Here is a 12,946-nt window from a genome sequence, read left to right as displayed (position 1 = left end):
GTAGAGACAAGCTGCCAGTGTCCACCAAAAGGGGAGAGTCTCAGCTTTTGGAGTATATCCTCAGAAGGACTTTATGTCAGACAGAACCTGAGATATCTGGCTGGGAACAGCAATTAACAAGCTTGGACCACTGCTTTGAAGTCGGATATCTCCAGTTCCCCAGGGCCGATTTTCAATAATCTGGTACCCCTGGAAAGAGGGGACCCTCAGCTATCAGCCTTAGGCCCTTACACTCCTGGGGCCCTTGGGCAAGTGCCCAATGAGCCCATACAAAAAGGCGGCCCTGCTCTAATGGGCAAAACTATGTGCACTGCAGGAGGGGTAAATGTACAATAAAATGTGCAGAGAGAGTTATATTTGGGTGGGTTATTTTGTTTTTCTTTGCAGGGTAAATACTGGCTGCTTTATTTTTACACTGCAATTTAGGTTTCAGTTTGACAACACCCCACCCAAATCTAACTCTCTCTGCACATGTTATGTCTGCCCCACCTGCAGTGCACATGGTTTTGCCCATTAGAGAACATTTTTGCTGCTGCGATTAGGTCTGAATTAGGCCCATAGATTAAAACATTGTATCTTTTACCAACGTAGACAAGAAGGTCTTTAGTTCCCTAGGTTTCTAAACTACCACATGCCATCCTCCTTAACCATATTTTGTAATAGACCAGAGGTGCAGTCTAAAAGTGGGTTACTCCTAAAAATAGTTTTCTATCTATACCCATTGATGAGGCCCCTTGGGTAGTGACTATTCCATCAGAGACTCCCCCCTATTTATCCCCTATGCTGTACTGCTGGAAAACATAGGACTCTTACGTATTGCATAGATCCTTCTTATCTGCTTAGTTCTCTTTTCTTCAAACCAGACTTTTCACCAAGGCCTACATCCTCTCTCATCCCACTTTGGCATACCTCAAGCCCGAGCCATCTTGGAAAGCTGGTGGATGGAGAAAGGTACAGTGCCACCCCCTGCCCCCAAACTTTTCAGGAGTGGAATTTTCATGATTCAGAGCTTTGGTGGTATCTCCAATTGAAGCATTTCTTACAAAAAGCATTTCCAAGAGACTTACATTTTTCCGGGACCCTCACACCATTTGAATATTTATGCACTGCAATGATAGTGTCTCAGAATACTCTGTATGACATATACACAGTAAAATATTGGTCAAAGTACAATTACCTTCTCCCTTAACTTTTACCCCAGCATGGCAAAAGGAAATGGGATTCAATATCTATATAGACAGCAGGAACAAATCTTTTATATACCCATGTATCCTCATACAGATGTACTATGTACTCCACCTTGGAGAGAGAGAAAGTCAGTGACATGGCAATAAGATTGTCTGGTACTTTATTTCCATCCACTTTATCTCTCTCCAATGCACATAGACCCCAATGTATCTTAGCTGTTGAGACATATTTCACATTTTTTACACAATGGTATACAGTAGATGCCCAAGTTTTCTTAGTAAAATGTTCTCACACCTACAGTATTTAACTCATGCTGCCATTGTGTGGGTATGTCATGGAGTCCCCTATAAGTTTGGTGTGATGACTCCAATATCCATATGTTCTGGTACATGGTTATTCATGACCCTAGATTCTGACTGTTTAATCTTAGAGCTCTTCCTATTTCCAGGTATAAAGAAAATCTCAGCTCTGTAAGCTGTAGTTCCGGTCTACTGGAAGGCCCCTCATCCTCCTCCATATGCATTTGGTCCAAAGATTTGATATGTACATGGGCTTGGAAGATATTTCACTCTTTAGTCAAGATAGACACCAGTAATTTGTCACCACATGGTTTGCTTGGTTGAAATACAAAGAATCTGCTGATTATGGGCTTGGAAGTTGATATAGGGTGGTTCAGGGCAGAGCCAGCCATAGCCAATTTGATGCCCTAGGCAAGATTTTGGCTGGTACCCCCTAGTACAGTTGCTAGTTCCACCTATGACCAAGCACACCCCTCCCAGCACAGCTACGGGGCCCCATACTTTAGAGGAAACAGAGACACAGAAAGTGAAGGAATGGCTGCGCAGCGTCCAAAGCTCTCAGCAGCTGCAGCCCTTAGACCCCTCTCACAGCTATCACTTCCTGTACACCATGCCTGTTGCACTGTGTGTGTATAATGCTGTCGCACAAGATGAAACTTGGTAGCCATCACATGACCACTCTGGCTGCTTCCTCACTCCAGTAACATGTGAATGTGTGCATGTAACATAGTAACATAGTTTCTGAGGTTGAAAAAAGAGAATTTGCCAAACCAGTTCAACCTATTTGTGGTCTCCTACGTTGTATTATTTTTAGGACTAATTTTGTCTGTTTCTAATGTCAACCGTTGTGTTTATTGCCTTTATTTTTATATAACTATAGTGCATGACAATGCACCATATCCCTGTATATCTTTATCCATTAGGTTCCTATCTAGCCCATTCTTAAAGGTGTTTACCGAGTCCGCCATTACTACTTTCTCAGGCAAGGAATTCCAAAAATGTAACATACATAGTAATTGTAACATAGTAACATAGTAACATAGTAATTGAGGTTGAATAGAGGCAAATTGCCCATCGAGTTCAACCCGTATTAAGTTGTGAGGATTCAACATACCCGCTGAATAATGTTTTATGACTTGTTAACTACTATAACTCTTATTACTCCCGGATTAACCATGTAGATATTTTAAATATTATAACCTTGGATATCATTTTCATTCAGAAATGTATCTATTCCTTTTTTAAATCCATTTACAGAGTCTGCCATTACCACCTTCCCTGGCAGGGAATTCCAAATCCTTATTGCCCTAACAGTGAGGAACCCTTTCCCCCGTTGCGTTCGCAACTTTCTCTCCTCCAGCTGCAGCGAGTGCCCACGTGTCCTAAACTGTGGCCCTCATTCCGAGTTGATCGCTCTGTATTTTTCATCGCATCGCAATGAAAATCCGCTTAGTACGCATGCGCAATATTCGCACTGCGACTGCGCCAAGTAATTTAACAATGAAGATAGTATTTTTACTCACGGCTTTTTCTTCGCTCCGGCGATCGTAGTGTGATTGACAGGAAATGGGTGTTACTGGGCGGAAACACGGCGTTTTAGGGGCGTGTGATTAAAAACGCTACAGTTTCCGGAAAAAACGCAGGAGTGGCCGGAGAAACGGGGGAGTGTCTGAGCGAACGCTGGGTGTGTTTGTGACGTCAAACCAGGAACGACAAGCACTGAACTGATCGCACAGGCAGAGTAAGTGTGGAGCTACTCTAAAACTGCTAAGTAGTTTGTGATCGCAATTTTGCGAATACTTCGGTCGCAATTTTAAGAAGCTAAGATACACTCCCAGTAGGCGTAGGCTTAGCGTGTGTAACTCTGCTAAATTCGCCTTGCGACCGATCAACTCGGAATGAGGGCCCGTGTTCTTTTAATAAATAATTCCTCTGATAACTCTTTGTGATGTCCCTTTACATATTTGAAGATATTAATAATATCTCCTCTTAGGCGCCTCTTTTCTAGTGTATACATATTCAACCTAGTAAGCCTTTCCTCGTAAGCCAGTCCCTCTAGGCCTTTAATCAATTTAGTAGTTCACCTTTGAAGCCTTTAGAGTTCACCGATATATTTTTTATACAGTGGTGCCCAAAACTGAACACAATATTCCAGGTGCAAACGTACCAATGCTTTATGTATGTATTGTCCATACTGTGAAGAAACCTTTACGTCTCTGTGTACGAAATCTCCTCTCTTCAACCTAAGCGGGTATCCACGTGTCCTCTGCATTGATCTTACCAGAAACAGATCCCCCCCAAGCTCTGTATATTGTCCCCTTATATATTTGTAGATGTGAATTATATCCCCTCTTAGTCTCCTCTTTTCCAGTGTAAACATGCATAGTCTTGCAAGCCTTTCCTCGTATTCCAGCGTCTCCATCCCCTTAATTAGTTTGGTCACCTGCCTCTGAACCTTTTCTAGTTCCAGGATATACTTTTTGTAGTATGGTGCCCAATATTGTGCACAGTACAAGATGTGGCCTCACTAGGGATTTATATAATGGGAGTATAACACTCTCATCCCTTGCATCAATTCCCCGCTTTATTCATGCCAATACCTTGTTAGTCTTCTTTGCTGCAATCGTACTTTGGGTACTGATGCTTAGTTTGCTATCTATGTGAACACCTAAGTCTTTTTCCAGTACAGAATCTCCTAATTTTAACCCATTTAGTATGTAGATGTTATTTTTGTTCTTGCTACCAAAGTGCATTACCTTACACTTGCCTGTATTGAAGCTCACTCTCCATTTTGATGCCCATACTTCCAATTTAACTAAGTTGTTCTGAAGAGACTCTGGGGGCCTAATTCAGACCTGATTGTAGCAGCAAATTTGTTTGCAGTTGGGCAAAACTATGTGCACTGCAGGGTGGGCAGATATAACATGTGCAGAGAGAGTTAGTTTTGGGTGGGGTGTGTTCAAACTGAAATCTAAATTGCAGTGTAGAAATAAAGCAGGCAGTATTTACTCTGCACAGAAACAAAATTACCCACCCAAATATAAATCTCTCTGCAAATGTTATATCTGCCACACCTGCAGTGCACATGGTTTTGCCCAACTGCTAACAAATTTGCTGCTATGATCAGGTCTGAATTAACTCCTCAGCATCTCCCTCCATATTTATAACCTTACACAATTTGTTATCATCTGCAAAAATTGACACAATGGGGTAAATTTACTAAAATGGGAGTTTTACTTAAGATAGGATGTTGCCCATAGCAACCAATCAGATTCTACTTCTCATTTCTCTAGCACCTTCTACAAAATAATACCTGAAATCTGACTGGTTGCTATGGGCAACATCCCATCTTAAATAGAACTCCCATCTTAGTAAATTTACCCCCATGCTCTCTAGATCTACTGCTGGATCGTTAATGAAGATATTGAACAATGGTGGTCCAAGTACAGAACACTTGTGGCACACCACTTAGTACTTCAGTCCAATTTGAAAAAGTTACATTTACCACAATGTGCTGCTACCTATTATCTAACCAATTTCTGACCCAAGTGTATATTGTGCTCCCTAGTTCTTGTAACTTATAGATTAGTCTCATATGTAGAAAGTATTAGCAAGGTCTAAAAAGATTACATCCACCTCCTTAACCAGATCAAGGTTCGCACTAACCGATTCATAAAAATCTAGTAAGTTTGTTTGACATGATCTATCCTTCACAAATCTATGGAGGTTCTTATTAATTACCTTATTGGCTTCAATTAATTTCTGTATACCATCCCTTAGAATACCTTACAGTACTTTCCCCACTATAGATGTAAGACTAACTGGTCTATAATTACCCGGTTCAGCTTTACTTCCCTTTTTGAATATTGGCACTACTTCCGCTATACACCAGTCTTTGGAAACCATGCCTGATGTAAGTGAGTCATTGAAATAAAAAAAAAAGCAGTCTTGCTAGTTCAGAGTGAAGCTCCATGAGAACCTTTGGTTGAATTCCGTAGGAACCAGGTGACTTATTAATCTTAATTTTTTTAATCGGTCACAGACTACCTCCTTCTTGAGTGTACCATCAATTTTATTAGTGTGGGCCCCCACAAGCCTTAATCTGGCCCTTCCCACAGAACAGAGGTGACAGGAGCAGGACAGTGGGGAAAGGACAAGGGTGAAAAGACAAGGAATATAAATGACAGGGCCAGGGCACAAGTGAAAGGGATAGAATAAGGACAAAGGTGACAGGACCAGGACAGAGGGGCTAGGATAAAGGTGACAGTATCAGCAGGAAAAGGTCAGGACAGGGCTGACAAGGCCAGTACTGAGATGGCAGGGACAGTACAGTGAAGTCAGGACAGAGAGACAGAACAGGGAAAGGACAGGAGTGACATGGCCAGTACAGAACAAAAGGGACAAGAGAGATGGCCAACAAGACCAGGACAGGGGTGACAGGGCCAGGATATGGGTGATGGGACAAAAACAGGGGTGACAGTACCAGTATAAGTGTAACAGTGCAAGGATAGGGATGACAGGGCCAGGACAGGGATGACAGGGCCAGGACAGTGGTGACAGGGCCAGGATAGCATGAAAACCCCTTGGTAATGAGCATTACACACCCAGCACATGAAACCTCTGGCAACAAGCATTATCCCTTTACAATGAGCATTACACACTCAGTGCATGAAACCCATGGCAACAAGCATTACACCCTGGTATCGAACATGAAACCCAGCGCATGAAACCCCTGGCAACAAGCATTTTCCCCTGGCAACGAGCATGACACCCAGCCTGTGAAACCCCTTGGTAATGAGCATTACACACCCCTCGCAATGAGCATTACACCCAGCACATAATACCCCTGGCAACAAGCATGACCCCCAGGCAATGAGCATGACACCCAGCACATGAAACACTTGGCAACAAGCATGACACCCAGAGCATGAAAACCCCTGGCAATGAGCATGGAACCAAGAGCTTGAAACCCCTGGCAATGGGCAGGTAATTTAAAAGTAAATAGTAGCCTTACTAAGGGGCATAATGTGTAATGGGCATTGTGGTGTGTGGCATAATGTATCACGGACATTGCGGTCTGTGGATATTGTATAACGGGCATTGCAATGTTTGGCATAATGTGTCACAGGCATTACAGTGTGTGGTATACTGTATCACGGGCATTGCGGTGTGTGGTATAGTGTATCAGGTGCATTGCTGTATGTGATTTAATGTTTCACAGGCATTACGGTGTGTGGCATAATGTGTAATGGGCATTATGGTGTGTGGCATATTGTGTTATGGGCAATATGGTGTGTGGTGTAATGTGTAATGGACATTGTGGTGTGTGGCATAATGTTTAAGCTGCATTACTATAAGGAGAAATAATTGGCAAATAATTTAAGGGGCATGAATAAGGATTTTTTTTCTGTGGTGGCCAATGTCTGGGAATGAAGGTTGCAAAACTGGAGTATAAGGTAGTCTTTTCCTGCAATGCCATGGCTCTTGCAGCAAGGCCATGTGGCGTGTGCAGAATCTTTACTTTTAAAATGGCAATGGGGGGAACACTTTTTTGGCTTGGGGGAACAAAATTTCTAGTTATGCCACTGGCTGCAGGGCACTGTGGGAGTGAGCTGGGAGAGGCATCTCTCCCAGGAGACACTGTGGGAGCCAGCAATGGGCGGAGCTTGTGCTCAGATTTCTGCAGCGCTGCCTGCCTAATTTATGAACAGTGTGAGAAGGAGCTGGGCACACCTCATAGCTGGAAGCGCTGCGGCTAGTGGTGGGGTTACTGGGGCTGGAGGATTAAAAAGGCAGTATGGGACCTGCACAGTGGTAGGTGCCCCACAAAACTGCCACTGCCTCAGTCAAGTTGATCCAGCCCTAGACAATTGCCTAGTTTGCCTATGCCTAGGATCGGCTCTGGTTCAGTGCGGACCTATTATATTAATTTAGAACCCCACTTCTGACACCTGAGCTAGGAGTTATTATTGTCTTAGACTTATTCTAGTCTGACCTTTCATGTCCACCTACATCTTTTACATTTTCTAACTGACATTTTAAAAACTGTGCTCACACTGTGATTGTATTTGTGGATTAATTTATTTTTATCTATGGTACAGTATACTTGTGTCTGCAAATAAACATTGATTATAAAAAAACTAATCTGCAGCCTAGAGTTCAGGAGATAGCTGGAGAATGTGACCTGAGACTGGTGTTGTAATGGTGATCAGCAGTGTTTCTACAATCCTCTACAACCACCTTTTGAACGAGCCATAACTGGACAGGTTATACACAGGGGTGGAATTTGATATACCGGCTCTTGGGATCCCGGCACTCAGTACACTGGTGCCGGAATCCCGACAGCCGGCATACTGACAACTATTCTCCCTCTCAGGGGGTCCACGACCCCCCTGGAAGGTGAATAAATAGTGAGGCATGCGTAGCACGCCACCGTGCCCACAGTGAGCCCGCAAGGGGCTTATTTGCTCTCACCCTGCTGCCGGTTTGCCAGCAGTTAGGATCCCTACACCAATCCACAGCGCTTCTCTAGGAAAAGTGTGCCTATTGTGTCTTTCTGATTAAAGGATAAATATAAGTACTCTGTGAGGAAAATAATATTAATTCATGTATTTACACTTAAAAAGATAGGAATACAGTATCATCATTTATTATTAAAGTTTATATATTAGAGATACAGATGTAGTTATGTTCAGCTTTGACACGATGGCATGCCAGGCTGGAACTATTCGCAGCTGCCAATCGCTCCATTAATTCATATGGATGTGCACTAGACACCAGTGGCGTAAGTTCGTCCCAGTCGCCCGGAGGCATGATAAATGTTGGTGCCCCCCTACATATACACACACATACCGTATGTAACTATCCGGCACTCAGGGTGAACAGTAGCAGCGTGCTCAGGTACCTTTCCCAATAGTAATATAGATACACATAGAAAGTGGACGCACTCCAAGTCAGTCATTACAATAAAACAGACACCAGCATACCTTTATAGTACACCTACAGTGCTCCCTCACCCGCCAGGTCTCCATGGAGATGCTTTGGCGCAGCGGTGTGCCGATATATATATAAAAAAACACACAAACACCTCATTCACTTAAACACACACACGCCGCTTTCACTTAAACACACACATGCCTTTCACTTAAAAACACACACATGCCTCTCACTTACACATGGCTCTTTCACTAACACATACACACCTCCTTCACTTAAAAACACACACACACCACTTTCACTTAAACACACACATGCCTCTCACTTACACACACACACATACACCTCTCACTTACACACACACACACACACACACACACACACACACACACACACACACATGCCTCTTTTACTTGAACACACAACTTTCTTTAAACACACACACACACACACACACACACACCTCACTTAAAAACATGCAAACACAAAACACAGTGCTTCCAACATTTATTAAAGCTTGAGGCAAGTGCTGCCAGTGCCTACCTTTGGCTATCATCAGCCTGACGGAGGAGCAGAGAACTTCCCTCGGCTGGCTTGCTTAACTGGAAGGGCCCGGGAGGAGCCGCGTTCTGGAGCTCCCCTAGCTGCAGCCAGCTCTCTGTATATACAGGAGGCAACTTCCCACTGACACAGCTCCTCCGTCTGTAAGAATCATTAAAAAAAATTTTAGCAACGGCAGTGGCGGAACTAGAGAATGGTGGGCCCAGGTGCAACAATATGCATTGGGCCCCCCTCCCATATTATAAATAGGTGACGCACATCACCCAGAAAATTTAGTTTTGTCTCACTGAGAAGGGTGTCACCATACAATAGTACTCTAAAGTCACGTTGCGCCACACAGAAGAGATCCTTATACATGGTACATCACACAGCAGAGATCCTTATACACGTTACGCCACACAGTAGAGATCCTTATACACGTTACGCCACACAGTAGAGATCCTTATACATGGTACATCACACAGTAGAGATCCTTATACATGGTACATCACACAGCAGAGATCCTTATACACGTTACGCCACACAGTAGAGATCCTTATACAGGTTACGTCACATAGTAGAGATCCTTATACACGTTACGTCACACAGTTGAGAGCCTTATACATGGTACATCACACAGCAGAGATCCTTATACACGTTACGCCACACAGCAGAGATCCTTATACACGTTACGCCACACAGTAGAGATCCTTATATACGTTACGTCACACAGTTGAGAGCCTTATACATGTTACGCCACACAGTAGAGATCCTTATACACGTTACGTCACACAGTTGAGAGCCTTATACATGTTACGCCAGTGTCTAACTGATGTGCACACCAACATTAACTACGAGGTATGTGAGCTAGATAGAAACAGATGTAGCCAGCCTCATTTTTGCCGTGATGCGTTGGTATGGGCGTACGCATTGCGACAAGCTTCAGTGAACGCTGTGCTGCGCTAAGTTGCAGCAGACGTTCTCTCTATAGTGCATACACATTTCATAGACATGGGAACACTAGTCATGAGTGTGGCTACATCTGTAGATATGGATATACAGTATACTGTATATACACACACATAGTAAACACACACACAGCAAAATACATATACACACTCACATCCATAGCAAAAACATACAAACACACACACACACACACACACACTACTAAACACACATAGCAAAACACACATATACATACACAAACACACACCCATAGAAAAAAATACAGTATACATACACCAATAGCAAAATACATACACACCCCCATAGCAAAACCACACACATACATCCCTAGCAAAACACATACACCCATAGCAAAACACACATAGCTAAATACATACACACACAGCCAGCATTTGCATGTGTGTACAACATACTTTGCACCCCCTGGCTCCTGTAAGGCTCCTCACTGTGGCTGAGCTGATGTCTCCCAGTCCTCACTCTCCACACACACTGCTGCCGTGACTGTCCCTCCTCCCTCCCCCTTCTCCCAGCATGCAGCGGTGGCAGAGACCAGGAGTCTGGAGGAAGCTGCAGCAGCGCGGTGCCGAGATGAACTGGTGATGAGCTCACCCTTCTCACTTGCTAGCGCTGTGCGCTCACGTCCGGCGGCTTCCTCCTGTGTTAAGGCCTGCAGCGCAGCGTGTAATGAGTCAGTGTGACTCATTACACTGCTGCCGGCTGTGGGCCCCGCAAGTTCCGCCGCTGAGCAGCGGCGATCAGGCAGCGGGAGACAGTGGAGGAAATGTGCCCCCTGCCGGTCAGGAGCCCGGCGGCAGCCGACTCCACTGCCTCCCACAGTTCCGCCCCTGCTAGACACATGCATGTCCTAGTCATGGGCTCACTTATTGCGCTAATTCATGTCATTCAAATATTTACAGTGTGATGTATTTGTAGTCATTTATCTCTATGAATATGTTGTTTAGGGACTTAATGCCTGTATATCAGAAGTATGAGAAAGTGGACTTATGTGTAATGAAATGTGAGAGCCCTGCGAGCTGAGAAAGGGCTGGAAGCCCCATGCATCCCCTGCCTGTCAATCATCCAGCATCAAGAAAAAGGGTCTTGTGATGTTGGCAAGAACAGGGGCAATGCATTGGGGAGCTGGGGGGTATATAAGAGCTTCCAGCCACCACTGCAGTCAGACTGCAGTTCCTTCCCTAATAGTGATCACCTCCTTCCTGCTGGCGTCTGTAACAATGGAAGCCAAGCACCAGGGATGCGTGCAGCCGCCGAGGGAGACCGGGCAAGTCCTCTTCTAAGGGTGGCCATTGGCTGACAGTCTGGTGGGAGTGCTGAGAGCAGCACTGACTCTGTAATCAACCCAGAGTAGCATCTTCTGATCAATGTGTAGCGAAGTGAAGACAGGCAGGGAGGTGGTACAAGGCATTGCCCTAGTAGAAAGGCTAAGGATTCCACTATCCACTAATAAGAGTGACTAAAAGGTGAAATGCAGGTAGGTCAATGAGGACCACCCACTGTGGACAAACCAGGGTAAGGGTTAATTCAGAAGCACATATGTGCTATATAAGTGATAGGTGTGATTAAAATAATATAAAACTATATAAAATGGGATTAGGAAAAACACAAGTGTTAATAAAGTGTTAGGCTGAGCCAACCTAAAGCAGCCCAGCCACACCAGCACAATGGGTACCGCGCATTAAATCCACCCCATAAATAATTACAAATATGGCTGGGTCAAATAGCCCAGTATAAGGCCACATGATAATGGCTCCTACAGCATCTGAGAGCCAGCTTACCTGGAGACACCCATAACTTCTCCAATGACAATCTGGATTCAGAAATCCTTCCTAATGCTGACCCATCCATGCCTCTCTAAACTGCAATACACATTTATTGGTAAGCCGCTCAATCAGATGGTGATGTCACTCAGGTGCTACAAGGGAGGGGTAATTCTGTGTAAGAAAAAACCTTTCTCTAACGTCCTAAGTGGATGCTGGGGACTCCGTAAGGACCATGGGGAATAGCGGCTCCGCAGGAGACTGGGCACAACTAAAGAAAGCTTTAGGACTACCTGGTGTGCACTGGCTCCTCCCCCTATGACCCTCCTCCAGACCTCAGTTAGAATCTTGTGCCCGGCCAAGCTGGATGCACACTAGGAGGCTCTCCTGAGCTCCTAGAAAGAAAGTAATAGTTTAGGTTTTTTATTTTCAGTGAGATCTGCTGGCAACAGACTCACTGCTACGAGGGACTAAGGGGAGAAGAAGCGAACCTACCTGCTTGCAGCTAGCTTGGGCTTCTTAGGCTACTGGACACCATTAGCTCCAGAGGGATCGAACACAGGGCCCGACCTCGATCGTCCGGTCCCGGAGCCGCGCCGCCGTCCCCCTTACAGAGCCAGAAGCAAGAAGTTGGTCCGGAAAATCGGCGGCAGAAGACTTCGGTCTTCAACAAGGTAGCGCACAGCACTGCAGCTGTGCGCCATTGCTCCTCATGCACACCTCACACTCCGGTCACTGATGGGTGCAGGGCGCTGGCGGGGGCGCCCTGAGCAGCAATATAATATACCTTGGCTGGCAAATCTACACCATATATAGTCAGGAAGGCTATATAGGTGTAAAAATACCCCTGCCAGAGATCCAGTAAAAGCGGGAGAAAGTCAGTTGAAATAGGGGCGGGGCTATCTCCCTCAGCACACTGGCGCCATTTTCTCTTCACAGTGCAGCTGGAAGACAGCTCCCCAGGCTCTCCCCTGTAGTTTTCAGGCTCAAAGGGTTAAAAAGAGAGGGGGGGCACTAAATTTAGGCGCAGTATTACATATATATAAACAGCTATAGGGGAAAAATCACTCAGTTATAGTGTTAATCCCTGTGTTATATAGCGCTCTGGTGTGTGCTGGCATACTCTCCCTCTGTCTCCCCAAAGGGCTTTTGTGGGGTCCTGTCCTCAGTCAGAGCATTGCCTGTGTGTGTGCGGTGTGTCGGTACGGCTGTGTCGACATGTTTGATGAGGAGGCT

Source organism: Pseudophryne corroboree, chromosome 10, assembly GCF_028390025.1.
Source record: "Pseudophryne corroboree isolate aPseCor3 chromosome 10, aPseCor3.hap2, whole genome shotgun sequence".
Lineage (NCBI taxonomy): Eukaryota > Metazoa > Chordata > Amphibia > Anura > Myobatrachidae > Pseudophryne > Pseudophryne corroboree.
This window is presented reverse-complemented; position numbering follows the sequence as displayed.